The sequence below is a fragment of the Paroedura picta genome, chromosome 14 (assembly GCF_049243985.1).
Source record: "Paroedura picta isolate Pp20150507F chromosome 14, Ppicta_v3.0, whole genome shotgun sequence".
Classification (NCBI taxonomy): Eukaryota; Metazoa; Chordata; class Lepidosauria; order Squamata; family Gekkonidae; genus Paroedura; species Paroedura picta.
In genome coordinates this window covers 7,258,046-7,277,173 of record NC_135382.1, presented here as the reverse complement: position 1 = coordinate 7,277,173, position 19,128 = coordinate 7,258,046, and positions in this window count along the sequence as shown.

Below are 19,128 nucleotides of genomic sequence, written 5' to 3'. Positions count from 1 at the left end.
TTTCAGATCAGTTTGGGGGAATCCAAAACGACCTGAAACTCTTGACATTGTGGACTAATGAAAATTGGGGCATTTCTGCACATGGGTAAAAAGTGTCTAAATAAAATCATGCCTCCAGGCCCCTACTCACCTTTCCAGCTGTCTCGCTCTTCTCTGCCACTATTTCATGCTTCTCCCCCTCCACAAGGGCTGCTGGTAATGGCAGAAGAGAGCAATGCGATTTACATGGGACTCTCTTTCACCTGTCACTCAAGCCAGGCAGCCAATCTTGTTTCTCTATGCTTTGAATGACCCCCGCGATGCCCGCTAGTTTTTTTGTTTAAATCAGTAGTTTCAACAGAGAACTACTGATTAAAAAAAAAAACTAGCGGGCATCGCTGGGGTCTTTCAAAGCATAGAGAAACAAGATTGGCTGCCTAGCTTGAGTGACAGGCGAAAGAGAGTCCCATGTCTAATCATAGATGCATAGTGCTTCTTTATTGCCACCACTTATGGAATTTGGAGGCTTGCTTCTTTTAAAAAGAAATCTTGTTCCGGATTGGGGGGGGAGCTTAGAGAGGGATGCTTTGAGGATATTTTATTTTACCTTTGCCTGCATGATTTTACTACTATTCATTGCTCCAGACATTTCACTTGAAAAAAAACCCACTCTGTTCTGCTGCCACTGCCTCTTCACTTGCGCGCGCACACACACATGCATGCACACACACTCGACGGAGTTCCCTTGCTGCGGGTGGCAGGGGCGCATGCCTGGGGGCTTTTCTCGCTGGCTGGCTGCCTCTTGCTGTGGGCTTGTGGCTCCTCACCCTACCTCTCGAGAGAGGGAGGGAGGCCAGAGAGAGTGCCAGGCTCCCCCATGTGATCAGACAGGGAGGCTTCTTCAAAGGAGAGATGTTTGGGGAAAATTCTTTCTGCCATCACCTGCATGCTTGTCTACCAGAAGAGGGGGAGGGAGCAAGGGTGGGACGCCTTGTGCATTTGAGCCTCCATACCTTTCTTTGGCTGGTGGCCAGCTGGCTGCTCTCCATTAGGTAGCACTACAAATGTTGGTGAATCCACTTTTTGCGATTCACCAACTAGCGCTTTAAAATTGAGGAAGTCGCTGGACAGATGCTGCCCAGATGCTGGATGTTGGAGGGGCCAAAATATAACGACTACTTAAGGTAAGCATTACACTATATTTAAAGGGTGCGGAAATGCTCTTGACCTCCCAGAATTTCAGGAGGGATTCATGGATGTGCAGGCATAGGGAGGGAGAGAGAACTCTAGCTGAGTCACAGAGAGAAGCAGATCAACACAGCTGCACCCCTGAAGTTATTAATACTCATTCATTTAGAAAATGCATATGCCAGAGTGGCTAGTGTAGTGGCTGAAGTGTTGGGTTAAGATCTGGGAGACCCATGTTTGAATGCCCAAATGCCCTGGAAGCTTGTTAGATCACCTTGGGAGACACTCACTCTCTGTCAGCTTAGTCTACCTCACAGGGTTGCTTTGAAAATGAAATACAGGAGGCACGTGGGGTCCCCATTGGAGACAAACATGAAGTAAAAGTATGCTGCCTCTCCGGTGACCTCGTCCTGGTCATTCATAAAACCAAATGCAATACAGCCATTGTCAAGGTGAAAACACAACATTAAAACCAATATTAAGATGCGAACCGTGAAATTATAATAGTGTGGCGTATGATTATTTTGACTGGGAACCCTTTTGCAGAGCCGGCTTGAAGAATGAAATGCTTTTCTGGAGAGGCACTGGTCCAGTGAAGCTCCCAAGTTTCCGGATGCAGAGCACGAAGCTTAGCCTTTTGGAAAGCAGCCCTTTTGGCCAAGGCACCAATCCAGTATCCACACGTTGCAATTAAGAAAAGGATAGGAAGTTCACTCAATTCTGTATCAATCCTTTCTTTCTTAAATACCATTAAGGGAAGCAGTTGTGATTTATACACCCTCCGATTGCCAGAGCAGAGGTGCCAGCTGCTGGAATAGAGGCCAAAACAGCAAGTGTGAGGTCTGGGCAAAAGTCAACAGAGGCTTTGTTTGCCCAGAGGAAGCCAAAAGAAAATCCTTCATGCTGGGGACCAACTTTAACAATCGCTCTTCAACGGAGCAACTGCTTAGTCAGACCTCATTTGGCTGAGGAAACAATGAGCGGGGCCTTTCAGAAACCTGGCATAGCGTAAGGCCTCAGGGAAGCAGGTAAGGATGCCAACTCCAGGTTGGGAAATACCTGGAGATTATGTGGGTGGCACCTGAAGGGATGCTGGGGAGGATGGTTAGGCTTTAGGATGCTTAGGGCTGATCCTGCGTTGAGCAGGGGGTTGGACTAGATGGCCTGTATGGCCTCTTCCAACTCTATGATTCTATGATTCTATGGACTCGATGGCATTCTACCCTGCTGGACTGTCTCCTTTCCCAAACCCCTTCCTCCTCAGGCTTCACCCTCCAGTCTTCTGGCAGCTGGTATCCCTACTCTAAGGGGTTACCAGAGATGTTTGTTACCACTGAGAGTCAGAAGAATTAAAACACTTCTTTTGTTTAACCAGCCTACTGAACAGTCTTTGTTCTAGGGCACCTGGTATTTTGTAGGAATTCCCCCAGATTCTGCTGCAGAAGGAAGTGCTCCTGCCTTTTTGCCCATTCAATTTCCCCAATTCCAAACGGCACAGAGGGGTGCATTGCACCTGGTGGGGAGGGTTTTAGAAAATAGTGTGGGGAGGGCAGGAGCATCTCTTTCCCTGCACGAGGGTGGTCCTGAAGTTGTTAAACTGTTTCAGCAGCTGAGCTGTTACCTGTGTGTTCACTAGTGGTATCAAGTAGTCATTGATGAGGTTACAGGGAATTCTGAGCCATGTACTCTGGGGATTCCATTGTTTCAGGTGGGCTCCTGCCCACTTCCCACTGCTTCCAAAAGAGATGTTCCATGTGCTTTGCAGAAGCAAGGAGCATTCACCATTAGGCTCAGCTCTCTCCATCTGCTGATGTGTGGGCATGTAGTCTGCTTGCTGCCTAGCAATAAAAGCCTACAGTGTGCTGCTTTTGTAACTACTCTTTAAGCTTTTGTATTCTGCAACAGTAAGGAGATTGAAGCAGATGAATGTGATATATTTTAACCTTTCCAGTAAATATTATTCTCTTTTAAACTTCAAAGCACTATGAGTCTGGATCTGTGCCTCATTCACAAAGGTAACTAATAAGTGCATACTTTCAAACACTACATTACTCTGCAGCTCTAATTTTCTGGAGGGTCTTAAGACCTAACCAAGCCAACAAATAACGTAGCCCCTCATTTCAGATTCTCTTGCCTGGAAAACCAACATTATGTTAGGGGAGGCATCCAGTAGTTCTGAACTTCTTGACCTCCCCACAAGCAGTGAAAATGGTCCTGTTATAGCCATAATGGAATCCAGAGGATCAGGACCTAACTTTGCCTAATGAACCAGAATTAATTTTAGATTGTCTTCCAAAAAATTCTTCCAGATATTTCAATGTCAGGTGCTGCCTGGATATTCTGTGAGTACTCAAATATTTGCTCGATATTCTTCTAAGTATTGAAAGTCTTTATTTGCATGGGGAAATAGGAATTACCCACGTTGTCCAAAAAGCTGTTCCTTGGAGAAAGGACCAGATTTACCATTCATGGTTGCTCACCTGTGGAGGAGAAGACACCAGTTATTAATAGATACATAGGCTTCCAGAGTAATAAAAATTAGTAATAATACATAGGTTTCAGGTTCCATTTAAGAAATCTTCAGTCCAGAGGCAGGCAGCTGGAAAAGGTCTCTGCTTTGGAAAGTTTGCAGTTGACCTAGATGGCAGGTTATGGGGTCAAAACTGACGTGTTGCCATTGACTTTGATTCCCCACTCCTCCTCCACATGCAGCCAGCTGGAAGACCTTAGGCCCATCACAGTTCTCTTAGAGAACTGTGCACAGAGCAGTTCTGTGCTTGCACAAAGCAGTTCTCTTACAGCTTTCTCACAGGGTGTATCTTGTTGGGAGAGGAAGGGAAAGGTCTTTGTAAGCTGCATTTGGACACCTTTGGGTAGTGAAATGCGGGACATAACCAACCAGCTCTTCTTATGATGCAAGGAACTTCCAAGGCAGGTGAGAAGTAGAGATGGTTTGCTATTGCCAGCCTCTGCACAGTCTTCATGGGTGGTCTCCCAACCTGCTGAGCTTCCCAGAGCAGTCATGCCAGGCTGCCTTACATCCTACTTAGTGAAAAGCAGCTCTAAATGTAACATATGAGAACAGGATATTTTCTAGTGTAATTCTGGAAATACTCCTCCCAATATGGTCACAGAATCAATCCCTTATTTAAATTTTAATCCCAAATTTAAAGGGCTGCCTGCTCCCAAGCATAAGAGAGAAGCCCTGTTGAATCAGGCCCAAGGCCTATCCGGTCCAGCATTCTGTGTCACACAGTGGCCAAATCCTGGGTGCAATCTGGAGGTCCAGCGGTGAGACCAGAAGTCCAGACGCCCCTCCCACTGTGGCCCCCCAAGCACTGAGTATACAGAGTATCACCTAAGCGCTGACATAATATGCATCAGTGAAGCACAGAGCTTTTAAATCAATAACTGAATATATTGTTTTAATTGTTTTATTGTTTTTTATATCAACCACTATGATATTGCTATCATTGTAATGGCCTATGGTTGGAAACAATAAAGTCTTATACATACATACAATAACTGAATGGATTGTCTGAGGTCAAGTAGGACTAGATGTAGGACTACTAGGTTCCTCCTGGCCACTGGCAGGGGATGGAGGGTTAGGTTGCCAGATACAGGTGGGGACATTTCTGGAGGCTTGGGGATGGAGATTGAGGATAGAAACCTCTGCTGGGTACAAGGCCATATGGCCCACCTATGAAAGCAACCTTTTTCTCCAGGGGAACTCCACCGGGAGGCTGGATTTGCCAGAAATATTTTGGTTGGTGAATGTGTACCATTTCCTTGGAAGTTCCCCCATGCAAGCAACCCTGGGAGCGAACAAGGAGCTGCGCAAGAGCTATGGGAATGCCTTTCTCCGCCATGACCTGGGGTCTTCAGCAGGAAAACTTTCCAAGTGTTTGTGGCATCTGCGGAAGTGAGCTTTTGCACTGGTTCCATCTGAGGAGCCCTCCTTCAACACTGCATTTGATCATGGCCCCATGGCCACTCAAAACAGCAGGGCCCTAACATCATCTTGACTATATGTACACTTGGTCAGGCTGTGTAAACTTTGACATGTGGATGTCAATCTTTCTCATATTTGCAGATGGCTTTATCAGAGTGTGATTAGTTTCCAGAACAAATTTGAGCAAAAGAAAACATTACCTACAGTATGTAAGCCAACAAGACCTGCTAGTTTTCAGATTTGTCTATTTACATGGGCACCGACTGCTTTTCTAAGGCTCTCTAAAAGGGATGGGTAATTGAATGGTGCCAGTGTGTTCATGGAAGCTGATGAGTTGTAAAGGTTTTATAAACAACCAGGGTGGGTTTGAACATAGCCTTTCCCCCCTCGTAATGTTTGTTAATCCTATTGAGCAAGTCTGCACCTAACGCAGAACAAATACTCTCGAATTGGGAGGTGTCAATAGTATAACTTTGACTGTTTGTAAAATCATTCTCTGATAGCATCAGCAAGTTTACCAAATGGTCCCATGACCAAATATTATAAAGTAATGCCTAAGGAAGCAGCGGAGGGGGGAAAAAAAGAGGAAACAGCGTTGCTATTTTTAGTTCATCTGCTGTGTTTGTGAAAGGATCACGGAAGATAAAACAGGACAATGCCAAAGAAACACAGTCATTATGCTTACATGTTTGTCGAGATGGGTCTGTGGGTGTGGCTTCCCAATTCATGGAGTATTTAACATATGCGTATTTGCTTTCAATAGGTAGCTCATTCAGTTCTCTGTAGGACTGTGCATAAATGACTCCAGATTTTTTAATGGCAACTGGAAAAGACAGCTTCGGTTTGCTGTTTCCTTCACCAATGAATACTGAAGGCCCATAAAAATTCTTGCAGATAAAAGTTTTGGCCTAGGATGGCATGACTTTTAATTATTTTAAATCCATGTCTGTCTGATCACACCTTTGTAGAATTATGTCAAACATTTCAAATGGGTTAGGAATTGTCACAAAAGCAAAATCATTCCAGTGCAAAGACAGAAAAAGAATTTATCTTATAATGGGCACAATCCAACCATAGTTCAGCACTTTTAAGTATGACCGTTCGCAAACAAAGAGGGAAGCAGGAGTTTTATAGGATCATAGAATGGAAAGAGGTCAAGCAGACCATCTAGTCCAACTTCTTGCTTGATGCAGCATCAGCCTAAAGCAGGGGTAGTCAAACTGCGGCCCTCCAGATGTCCGTGGACTACAATTCCCAGGAGCCCCTGCCAGTATTCATGGACATCTGGACGACCGCAGTTTGAGTACCCCTGGCCTAAAGCATCCAGGAGAAATCTCTGGTCAGCCACCGGCCAGCACTTTAGGCAGCTGATTCGAATGCTGAAGTACTATGTGAAAAAATTTCCTTGATATCTAGCCAATACATGTAGTTTAAAGCCATTTATGTGGGTCCTCTCCTCTGCTACCAACAGGAATTTCTCCTTTCCTTTCTCAAAATGACAACCTTTCAGATATGTAAAGGCAGTAATCATGTCCTCTCTCTACCTCCTCTTCTCCAGCCTGAACATTCCCAAGTCCCTCAACCTATCTTCATAGGACTTGGTCCCCAGGCCCCAGATCATCCTTGTCACTCTCCTCTGCAACATCTCAATTTTGTCCACGGCCTTTTAGAAGTGAAACCTCCAGAACTGCACACAGGTCTCCAGATGGGGTCTGACTAATGCAGTATACAGTAGTACTATGACATCTTGTGATTTTTATGTGACACCTCTGTTGATACAGCCCAAGACTGCATTTGCCTTCTTTACTGCTGCATCACACTGCCTGCTCATATTTAGCTTACAGTCCACAAATACACCAAAATCAGGTTCACACACACTGCTCCCCAGAAGGGTCTCTCCCATCCAGCTTGAAGACTTCCAGTGAGGGGGAGCTCACCACCTCCTTAGGCAGCCTATTCCACTGCTGAACTACTCTGACTGTGAAAAACTTTTTCCTGATATCTAGCCTATATCGTTGTACTTGAAGTTTAAACCCATCATTTTTGTGACTGAGATGTAGACCTCTACACTTCTCCTCATTGAATTGCATCTTAGAATCATAGAATCATAGAGTTGGAAGGGGCCATACAGGGCATCTAGTCCAACCCCCTGCTCAACGCAGGATTAGCCCTAAGCATCCAAGAAAAATGTGTATCCAACCTTTGCTTGAAGACTTCCAGTGAGGGGGAGCTCACCACCTCCTTAGGCAGCCTATTCCACTGCTGAACTACTCTGACTGTGAAAAACTTTTTCCTGATATCTAGCCTATATCGTTGTACTTGAAGTTTAAACCCATTACTGTGTGTCCTTTCCTCTGCAGCCAACGGGAACAGCATCCTGCCCTCCTCCAAATGACAACCTTTCAAATACTTAAAGAGGGCTATCATGTCCCCTCTCAACCTCCTCTTCTCCAGGCTGAACATTCCCAAGTCCCTCAACCTATCTTCATAGGGATTGGTCCCTTGGCCCCAGATCCTCTTCGTCGCTCTCCTCTGTATCCTTTCAATTTTATCTACGTCCTTCTTGAAGTGAGGCCTCTAGAACTGCACACAGTACTCCAGGTGTGGTCTGACCAATGCCGTATACAATGGGACTATGACATCTTGTGATTTTGATGTGATGCCTCTGTTGATACAGCCCAAAATGGCATTTGCCTTTTTTACCGCTGCATCACACTGCCTGCTCATGTTTAGTTTACAATCCACAAGTACCCCAAGGTCTCGTTCACACACAGTGCTACCTAGAAGCATATCCCCCATCCAGTAGGCATGCTTTTCATTTTTTTGACCCAGATGCAGAACTTTACACTTATCTTTATTAAATTGCATCTTGTTCTCATTTGCCCATTTTTCCATTGTGTTCAGATCTCGTTGAACTCTGTCTCTATCTTCCGGAGTATTTGCCAGTCCTCCCAATTTGGTGTCATCTGCAAACTTGATGAGTAGTCCCTCCACCCCCTCATCTAGATCATTAATAAATATGTTAAAAAGTACCGGGCCAAGCACCGAGCCCTGAGGTACCCCACTACTCACCTCTCTCCAGTCTGATGAAACACAATTGACAACAACTCTTTGAGTGCGGTTCTCTAACCAATTCCCTATCCACCTAACTATCTGAAAATCCAGATTGCAGTCCTTCAACTTATCCATCAGAACATCATGGGGAACCTTGTCAAAAGCTTTACTAAAATCCAAGTAAATGACATCAACCGAATTTCCCCGATCCAGCAAACCTGTTACTTGGTCAAAAAAGGAAACCAGGTTGGTCTGGCAGGACCTGTTGGAGACAAATCCATGCTGACTTCCTTGGATCACCAAATTGTCCTCCAGATGTTTGCAGATCGCTCCCTTTATCTTGTTCTCACTCACCCACTTTTCCAGCATGCTGAGGTCTCTATCTTCTGGGGCAGGGGTAGTCAAACTGCGGCCCTCCATATGTCCATGGACCACAATTCCCAGAAGCCCCTGCCAGCAAATGCTGGCAGGGACTTCTGGGAATTGTAGTCCATGGACATCTGGAGGGCCGCAGTTTGACTACCCCTTTTCTGGGGTGTTCACCACTCATTAATTTGGTATCACCTGCAAATGTAATTAGGAGTCCCTCCACCTCCTTCACCAGATCATTGATAAGAATGTTAAATAGTGCTTTGGCCCCACACTGCGCACCTCCCTCCAATCTGATGAAACACCACTGACAGCCGCTCTTTGGGTGCAGTTCTCTAGCCAGTTCCCTATGCTCCCCACCATCCGAAAATCCAATCTGCAGTCCTCCAGTTTACCCATCAGAACATCATGGGGAACCTGGTCAAAAGCATTACTGGAACCCAGGTAAATCCCTCCAGCTGAAATCAATGGGACTTAAAAGTTCTTCGTTGTCTGGATTGTTTCCATTGAAGCTGTTGTGCTTAATTTTTGAGCATCATCTACTTGCAGATGAACAACAATACCAAATTCAGGCCCTTGCCCTGAGGAGTTTACAGTTAGATTTCAAATTTGTAGAATTTGAAGGTTATGGGTAAACATGAGGAAAGATGGTGGAATAAGGGGTTACATTACATTAAGACTACAGATGCCCAGGGTCACCATGGCACTTGCTGATACCTTTCCTAGCCCAGCTGTTATAGAAAGTGGGTGAGGCTTTTGCCCAGCAAGGCTTCTGATTGGCCACTGGAGATTTGACAGGCTTCGCAGAGTTATTAAAAACATTGCTTTGGCAGCAGCTTCCTCCACAGCACAATGATCTTCGCTATGGGACTGAAGGTCAGCTGTAGCAGCCATTTTGTGACTAGCTCTGCCTTCTGTGGTAGCCATTTTGTGACTACACCAGCCACAATGTGTCAGAATTCCAAAGGTGCTCACAGGCTGAGAAAAGGTGAGGATCCTCCTACTTTGGCAAAGGCATTGTGGAAGATGTGAGTTTTAAGGAGGGGTTGGGAAAGAGAGAGATTTGAAGACAGAAAGTTCTGCCACAAGTTGTAGGCACAGGGGAAGAGCAATGGAAAATTGATAGAGTTGTTTGAGGAAAAGTGTTGTCAGAGGCAGGATCCCTCTCCCCTTCCCCCACAGGAATGAGAAATACTTCTGAGCTCATGTGGGGAAGGTTGGCAGATTTCACTTCCAGACAAGTCCTATCACAGGGCATGGAATCCTGCTTTGGAGGCTCCCCTAACCTCTCAAATCCGTTTTCAGCTGCACAGACTGCTGGGAATGGGAAGGAGAGGTAGGAAAGCCCCAATGCTCCGATGGGGCTCCTTGTGCCATTGCAGCCATGTCAAAAGATTCGTTACAGGTGTAATTACTGTCATTTTCTTCCAATGGGAATAGGATTTCCCCCCCATACCCCCTCTCATTTCATACCCCAAATTCACTGTTCCAGAGGTTCTCCAGAGCAGTGGTCCCCAACCCCCAGTCTGGGGACTGGTACTGGTCTGTGGATCAGTCGGTACTGGGCCACAGCTCCTCCTCATCCTCCTCCCTGGCTGCTGCCTGGGGGGCTGCCTTGCCACTCTGCTGCCGGCTCACCTTTGGTGCTCTCCAGCAGCTGCCATGGCTGGGGCTCCCCCTCGGCATGACACTGTGCAGCTGCTGCTGGCAGCGCCCCCCAGCAGGGTGTGGAAAGTCAGGGGCGCTGGCGGGAAAGCAAGTGGAGCAGGGGCGACGTCCCTAGGCAAAAGACTACCCACCCCCCCAGGCCTCAGTAAAATTGCCAAGCGCTGACCGGTCCCCAGTGATAAAAAGGTTGGGGACCACTGCTCCAGAGTATCCCTTACCCCCTAGAAGCAGAATTGGGGGGCTAGGTGGACTACTTCAGAAATAAAGAAGCAGGGAAGTTTTGTTATGCTGGAATAACTGCCATGCAGCATTGAAAATCCACCTTTGGATCCAGCCCACGGTTTGTCATTCAGGAGCTGTAGTCACATTGTGTTTGACCCATGTTTAACGTGTGTTGCTTGCCAGGGGCAAAAATTAAAGATGTTTCAGAACGGCTGCCCAAACTCCTCAAAACTACGGATCGCTACCCATTTGTGATAGTCCATGTGGGAACGAATGACATGTCCGTGAATACCATCGCTCCTATTAAAAAAGATTTTCAAGATATGGGGAGGAAGTTCAAGCAAATGGGGGCACAAGTGGTATTCTTTTCAATCTTGCCTGTCAAGATAATGGAGGTGAATCAGTGGCTGCGTAGTTGGTGCCGGCAGGAGAGATTTGGTTTCTGGGATCATGGGATAGGCTTTCTTGAGGAAGGCCTACTAGCACCTGATGGACTGCACTTATCGAAACTGGGGAAGAATGTGTTTGGCAGGAACCTGGGGAGATTCATCAGGAGAGCTTTAAACTAAAGCCACAAGGGGAAGGAGACGATCAACATAGGGAGTGTATGGAAGGAAAACGATCGGAGGCAGCCCAACCGGCAAGGCCAGCTCATAGGGAACCAAAAGTAAAAGGATTCAGATGTCTTTATACTAACGCCCGAATCATGGCCAATAAGAAGGAAGAGCTGGAACTTCTCATGCTGATGGAAAGGTATTTTAGTAGGCATCACAGAAACTTGGTGGAATGATTCTCATGACTGGAATGTAATGGTGGATGGATATGAACTGTTCAGAAAAAACAGAATAGATCGAAGAGGTGGAGGAGTGGCACTGTATGTGAGGAAAGGGCTTACCTGTCAGGAAATTCTAGGGAAGGAGAGTATATCTACAGTGGAAAGCATGTGGGTGAAAATAAGCGAGGGGAAAACAAACAGTGCGGTGGTTGGTGTCTGCTACTGACCGCCTGACCAACGAGAGGATGTGGATGCTGCACTTTGTGAGCAGCTTGGGAAAATATCCAAGCAGCATGACCTTGTGATAATGGGTGACTTCAATTTCCCAGATGTGTGCTGGGAAACAAACTCTGCGAAGCGGCCTCAGTCATGCAACTTTCTGACCTGCCTGGCTGACAATTTCATTTATCAAATGGTAGATGAACCCACAAGAGGTTCAGCCATACTGGACTTAATACTGACCAGCAGGCAAGACTTGGTGAATGAGGTGAAGGAGGTGGGGACCCTAGGGGGAAGTGACCATGTCCTCATAGAATTCCTTTTGAGATGGGGAGCCAAGGAAGCTTGTAGCCAGACGCGGATGTTGGATTTTCGTAGGGCAAACTTTAATAAACTCAGAGACATGATGAGTGTCACACCATGGATGAGAATGCTGGAAGGGAAAGGAGCATGTGAAGGGTGGGCGCTACTCAAACAAGAGCTATTGCATGCTCAATCCATGACTATCCCAGAAAGACGAAAACACTGTAGGAGCTCTAAGAAGCCTATTTGGATAAACAGAGAACTTCAAGAGGAACTAAGAAAAAAAAGGGAAATGTTCAGGAAATGGAGGAAAGGACAGAGCTCTAAAAAAGAGTACCTACAGGTTACTAGGCACTGTAGATCAATCATCAGAAAGGCCAAAGCTGAGAGTGAGCTAAGATTGGGCAGGGAAGCCCACTGTAACAAGAAAAGATTTTTCAGTTATGTGAGAAGCAAACGTAAAGTAAAGGAGGCAATAGGCCCACTGTTGGGTGCAGATGGACAAACTCTAACAGAGGATGCAGAGAAAGCAGAAAGGCTTAGTGCCTATTTTACATCTGTTTTTTCCCACAGGTAAAAGGGTTAAGGAACATCTAGAGATGTCAGTAGCCAAGGGATAGTGTCTGGGTGGCAGGTTGACATGGACAGAGAGGTTGTTGAGAGGCATTTAGCTGCACTGGATGAGTTCAAATCCCCTGGGCCGGATGAAAAGCACCCGAGAATGCTCAAAGAACTTTCCAGAGAACTTGCACAACCCTTGTCCATCAGCTTTGGGACCTCTTTAAGGACTGGAGATGTCCCGGAGGACTGGAAGAGAGCAAACTCCGATCTCCAAAAAAGGGAGGAAGGACAACCCGGGAAACTACAGACCAGTGAGTCTGATCTCTGTTGTGGGGAAGATAATGGAGCAGATATTAAAGGGAGCGATCTGCAAACATCTGGAGGACAATTTGGTGATCCAAGGAAGTCAGCATGGATTTGTCTCCAACAGGTCCGGCCAGACCAACCTGGTTTTCTTTTTTGACCAAGTAACAGGTTTGCTGGATCGTGGAAATTCGGTTGATGTAGTTTACTTGGATTTTAGTAAAGCTTTTGATAAGGTTCCTCATGATGTTCTGATGGATAAATTGAAGGACTGCATTTTCAGATAGTTAGGTGGATAGGGAATTGTTTAGAAAACCGCACTCAAAGAGTTGTTGTCAATGGTGTTTCATCAGACTGGAGGGAGGTGACTAGCGGGGTACCTCAGGGCTCAGGGCTCGGTCCAGTACTTTTTAACATATTTATTAATGATCTAGATGAGGGGGTGAAGGGACTACTCATCAAGTTTGCAGATGACACCAAATTGGCAAATACTCCAGAAGATAGAGACAGAGTTCAACGAGATCTGAACACAATGGGAAAATGGGAAAATGAGAACAAGATGCAATTTAATAAAGATAAGTGTAAAGTTCTGCATCTGGGTCAGAAAAATGAAAAGCATGCCTACTGGATGGGGGATAAGCTTCTAGGTAACACTGTGTGTGAATGAGACCTTGGGGTACTTGTGGATTGTAAACTAAACATGAGCAGGCAGTGTGATGCAGCGGTAAAAAAGGCGAATGCCATGTTGGGCTGTGTCAACAGGGACAGCACATCAAAATCACAAGATGTCATAGTCCCATTGTATACGGCCAGTCCACACTTGGAGTACTGTGTGCAGTTCTGGAGGCCTCACTTCAAGTAAGACGTAGATAAAATTGAAAGGGTACAGAGGAGAGCGACGAGGATGATCTGGGGCCAAGGGACCAAGCCCTATGAAGATAGGTTGAGGGACTTGGGAATGTTCAGCCTGGAGAAAAGGAGGTTGAGAGGGGACATGATAGCCCTCTTTAAGTATTTGAAAGGTTGTCATTTGGAGGAGGGCAGGATGCAGTTCCCATTGGCTGCAGAGGAAAGGACGCACAGTAATGGGTTTAAACTACAACGATATAGGCTATATATCAGGAAAAACTTTTCCACAGTCAGAGTAGTTCAGCAGTGGAATAGGCTGCCTAAGGAGGTGGTGAGCTCCCCCTCACTGGCAGTCTTCAAGCAAAGGGTGGATACACACTTTTCTTGGATGCTTTAGGATGCTTAGGGCTGATCCTGTGTTGAGCAGGGGGTTGGACTAGATGGCCTGTATGGCCCCTTCCAACTCTATGATTCTATGATTCTATGTTTGTGATTAGGAAAACCTATTTGCATTGCAATTATCTTTACAGCCCTATTTTGTGGAATGATGTTTGGTTGCAAATGACAACTTGCGGTGCTTGTGGATTGTAAGCTAACTCTGAGCAGACAGTGTGATGTGGTGGTAAAGAAGGCAAATGCAGACTTGGGCTGTATCAACAGAGGTATCACACCAAAATCACAAGATGTCCTAGTCCCACTGGGTACTGCATTGGTCAGACCTCACTTGGAGTCCTGTGTGCAGTTCTGGAAGGGTGTGGACAAAATTGAGAGGGTACAGAGGAGAGCGACAAGGATGATCTAGGGACCAAGCCCTATGAGGAAAGGCTGGGGGATTTGGGAATGTTCAGCCTGGAGAAGAGGAGGAATAGAGGGGACATGATTGCTGTCTTTAAGGATTTGAAAGGTTGTCACTTGGAGGAGGGCAGGGAAAGGTTCCTGTTGGCAGCAGAGGAGAGGACCTGCAGTAATGGGTCTAAACCAGTGGTCCCCAACCTGCGGTCCATGGCCCGGTGCCGGGCTGCGAAGGCCAGGGCGCTGGGCCGCCGTTCCCTCTCCCCGCCCCCCCCCCCCGCAGTAAAAAACTTCCCCGGGCCGCAAGCTTGCGGCCCGGGAATCTTCTTATTGCGGGAGGGGGGGAGAGGGAATCAGGTCCGCACCACGCATCGCGCATGTGCGGTTGGGTCGTGCATGCGCACATGCGCGATCGAAAACGCGCATGCGCGTTTTTGGCCGCGCATCGCGCATGTGCGCATGCACAGCCTGGCGCGCATGCGTGCTGCACGGGTGTGCCCGTGCGTGCGCACTGCGCAGGCGGGGCAGTTGCCCCACCAGTCCCCAGCCGGAAAAAGGTTGGGGACCACTGGTCTAAACTACACGTACAATGGTACCGGCTACATATCAGGAAAAAATGTTTCATAGTAAGAATAGTTCAGCAGTGGAATGGGCTGCCTAAAGAGGTGTTGAGCTCCCCGTCATTGGCAATCTTCAAGCAGCAGCTGGACAGAGACTTATCCTGCATTGAGCAAGAAGTTGAACTAGATGGCCTGTATGGCCCCTTCCAACTCTACTATTCTATATTTTGTACTTTCTTATATCCAAATTATGAAAATGATATGCATATATGTTGTCATTTGTAATTACATGTAAAGTATGTGGTATAATGCCATTGCCATTACTTTTCCTAAAAAGAATTCCATGACAACAAAAGAAATCAAAGCCAGTCAGTCTGGGCACAATCCATAGGGAAATGGAGAGCCAGTTTGGTGTAGTGGTTAGGAGTGCGGACTTCTAATCTGGCATGCCAGGTTCTATTCTGCACTCCCCCACATGCAACCAGCTGGGTGACCTTAGGCTCGACACGGCACTGATAAAATTGTTCTGACCGAGCAGCGATATCAGGGCTCTCTCAGCCTCACCCACCCCACAGGGTGTCTGTTGTGGGGGAGGAAAGGGAAGGCGACTGGAAGCCGCTTTGAGCCTCCTTCTGGTAGGGAAAAGCGGCATAAAAGAACCAACTCTTCCTCTTCTTCTTCTTCTTCTTCTTCTTCTTCGTCAAATTGTCCGGTCCGAGCCCCACTAAAAGAAGCAAGAGCTTCCCCATTCGTTTCAATGGAATTTAAGCAGGAGATGTTCCAGGTGGATTGTTCCTTTGATATTTCTCTTCTGTTTGTTTGTTGTTGTTGCTTTATAATACAAACTCAATTAAAAAATATATAAGCATTGTACTTGCTTGGCGAATACATGTGTATGAAGCTGTCGACATGAATGCCGGCCTGCACTTGGGGTTAATAAACAGACCCTGGCGTTTGCAGTATTGATGGCAAAAGAGATGAAATAGCTGTGACATTTAAAGGAGGAATTTGTGAACCACAAATATGAGCATGAGTGACACAGCATGGCAGCACATAAAATCAATACAAATAACCCAAACCTTAATACCTTGATCCTGGGGAAAGCGCTGCATTATCAGAGACCGAGGAGCAGCATCACTCCGGGATTTGACTGTTGTGTGTTATTGACTAGCTCACACAAAGAGGCACCATGCCAATAACAATTAGGGTGTTCTTTATTGGGAGACTATCCCTGTCCCTTCACTACAAAAGATTTCCAGGTCCAAGTTCAGGCAGTGGGAAGCTATCTGCAGTTATGCTCCAGAACTGGTGGAATAACTGCTGTCCTGGCTCAGTGTTAATGGTGTCACCGCCACACTTTATATGTGCTGATTGCCAAAGGCTATGAGCAGAGCCAGCATGGTGTAAGACCAAGATCTGAGAGAAATCAGATTTGGATTTGTGCACTCTCAAGGAAGGTCATTGGGTGACTGTGAGCCAGTCTCTGCCTGTCTCTCTCTCCCTCTTTCTGTCTCAACCTATGCCATTTCACAGAGTCCTTGTGATGATCAAATGGAGGAGGGGAGGCCAATGTTGTGGGTACCCACTGGAAAGGAAAATGGGTTATCATGACAATCTGGATGCACCCATCAAAGCTGGGCGCGTCCGGATTACGCCAGCCCCTGGAGTGGCTGCCTCCTGGAGCCAACCAGGCGGGGCAATCTGGAAGCGCCCAGCCAGATGGCACCTGGAGTAGCTACCTGCATCACCTGCTCCTGCTCGCCAAGGCCCTTCCCCACCGACCACCACACCATCTGGACACCACGCCACCGAGGGACCCCTCCAGTAAGACCAGCTGCTGCTGACTGCCACCCGCGCCTCTGGAAAATCTCTGTTGCGGCCACGGTGAATCCCCCAATCGCCCTTCCGCCTAACCATCGCCGCCGCCCGGTCACTGCGCTCTCCCCGGTCCACTCACTCAGCTGTTGGCTGCATCGCTCTCGGTCTACCTGCCCACGCAGACGCCCACCCAGCCCGGCAGCCGCCTTGCCACCATGCAGCAGCCCTGCCTCTCAGCTGTGGCCTCGCCGCCTCCAGCTGCCCGTCCCACCGCTCAAGCCTTGCACCCTCGCCGCACCACCTACTACCTCCCATTGTCGAGTCGCGCCCACCCAGCCGCCAACCTGCTCCCTGCCCACCTCACCCTCCAACCTCCCACCTCCATTTACGCTGCTAGAGCCCATTGCATTCCTGGATGCAATGGGCCTTCCTACTAGTTGTTTAATAAACTTGAGCCTAAACAAGAGACTGGTGCTCTGGACCACCTAGTCTCTCCTGCTCAGGTAGTACCAGTGTGTTGGGACGGCCCCAGGAAGGAAAACCAGGCAAAACTGGGTGGTTGCCAACCCTCCAGGTGGGACCCAAAAGTTAATGGTTTTGATGATAAAACACCAAGAACCTAGCCGAGAGTCTCACTGTCCCTTGGGAAGAGGTATTACAATCAGTGAATGGTGGCAACGACAGAGAGGAAGAGATAGATCCCATCCAGGAAAAGGGTGGGGGGCTGAAACAGGGCCCACAGGCTTGGCATCTGCCGAGCTGGAAGCCTGTTCCGCTACAGGTGGTGGGAGAAGTGGGATCCAACACCCAGAGGGGACTCAAAACCCCAGAACACCCCTGCAGTGGGATCCAACCCACCAAAGCACATAAATTTGTAAAGCACTTTGAAACACACACCAAAAGGGCTTTGTTTTTATTTTCAGTCCATGGAATAGGGATAGTTTAGAGCAGTGGTCCCCAACCCGCGGGCCGCTGCCCGGTGCCGGGCTGCGAAGGCATGGTGCCGGGCCGTGGCTCCCTCTCCCCGCTCCCCCCCCCGCAGTTAAAAACTTCCCAGGCCGCAAGCTTCTTAGTGCAGGAGGTGAGGAGAGGGAATCAGGGCCACGCATGTGCACATGCGGCAAGTGCGGCCGAAATCGTGCATGCGTGGCACTTGCACGATTTCGGCTGCGCATGGCGCATGTGCGCAGTTGCCCTGCCAGTCCCCAGCCTCAAAAAGGTTGGGGACCACTGGTTTAGAGTAGTCACCATGGAAATGGAGCAGACCATGTGGCTCCTCTGCATGAAGAAGGTGGAGTTGCAAGAGGAAGGTGAAAAATGCCACATAAGTCATGAGAACAAGGGGCTCGATGAAATGAGAGCCTTTATAATGCATCATGGTAAGGCAGCTGACCCTCAACGTTCCAGCGTCTCCCATAGAAGTGGAAATGCTACATTTACAGCAGCTGGGCAGGCAAGAAGGGATCCAGAGAGAATGAGAGGCTCGCCAACAGGAGCTGGAGAGACAGGACAGAATAAAGGCTGAGCAACACTGACAGGAAATGGAATGTCTGGAGGAACAACAAAGACATTAAGTGGAGATGCTACGCTTGAAGATCAGAAAGGTCAAAGTTACCCCAAAAGATTCTGTACCCTACAAGGAGGGAGAAGACCCCTCCATCTATCTGGCTAACGTTGATAAAGCTGCTGTCCAGTGGGGCTTGGCAGAGACAGAGTTCAAGGCTTACCATGGTAGCTTTTTGACTGGAGAGCTGGCCGCAGTATATTATACTATGCCTAGCTAGGAAGGAGGAGTAACATTTAAAGCCTTTAAAGCTGCTGTGTTTAAACGGTTCCAACTAGGACCTAATCATTTTCATAAGTAGTTTAGTGTCCTAAACTCCCAACAGAGTAAAACATATATGGAGGATGGGGCTAATCTTAGGGAAGCATGGGGATGGTGGCTGACTGAAGCCAAGGTTGGTGACATGGAAGGGTTGGCCCAACTTATGCTCCTTAATGCTCCTATGCCAAGTTACCCCAGGAGCTAAAGTGCCTGATCAGAGCCAAAGACGCTAACTGAGGCCACAGACCTAGCAGACCAGCTGGTAGCTAACTGAGAAGGGATGGAATGGAAAACCTTGACAGGAGGGAGGTTTCACAAGAGCGGGAGGCCAAGTCCTCCTCCAAGGAGGAAGGAAATTATTGACCCAGTCAGGGGTAAAAAACAACTGGAAACACCCAAAAGAAATCAAACCCCTGGGCGAGCATGTTACTAGTGTGGGGAAATCAGGCACCACAAAGCTGCTTGTCCCAAGCTACCAAAAGAATCCCCAATAAACCTTTCTGAAGCTCTGGCTACCCAAAAGGTGAGGGAAAGGGAAGTGGCACTGATTCAGCATGAATGTGTCTCTGCCATGATGACACCCATTGAGGATTGAGCTGAATTTGCCATGATGACACCCATTGAGGATTGAGCAGTGAGGTTAATCCACTGGTGCTGAGATACACAGACACCGGTTCCGCAGTTTCTTTAG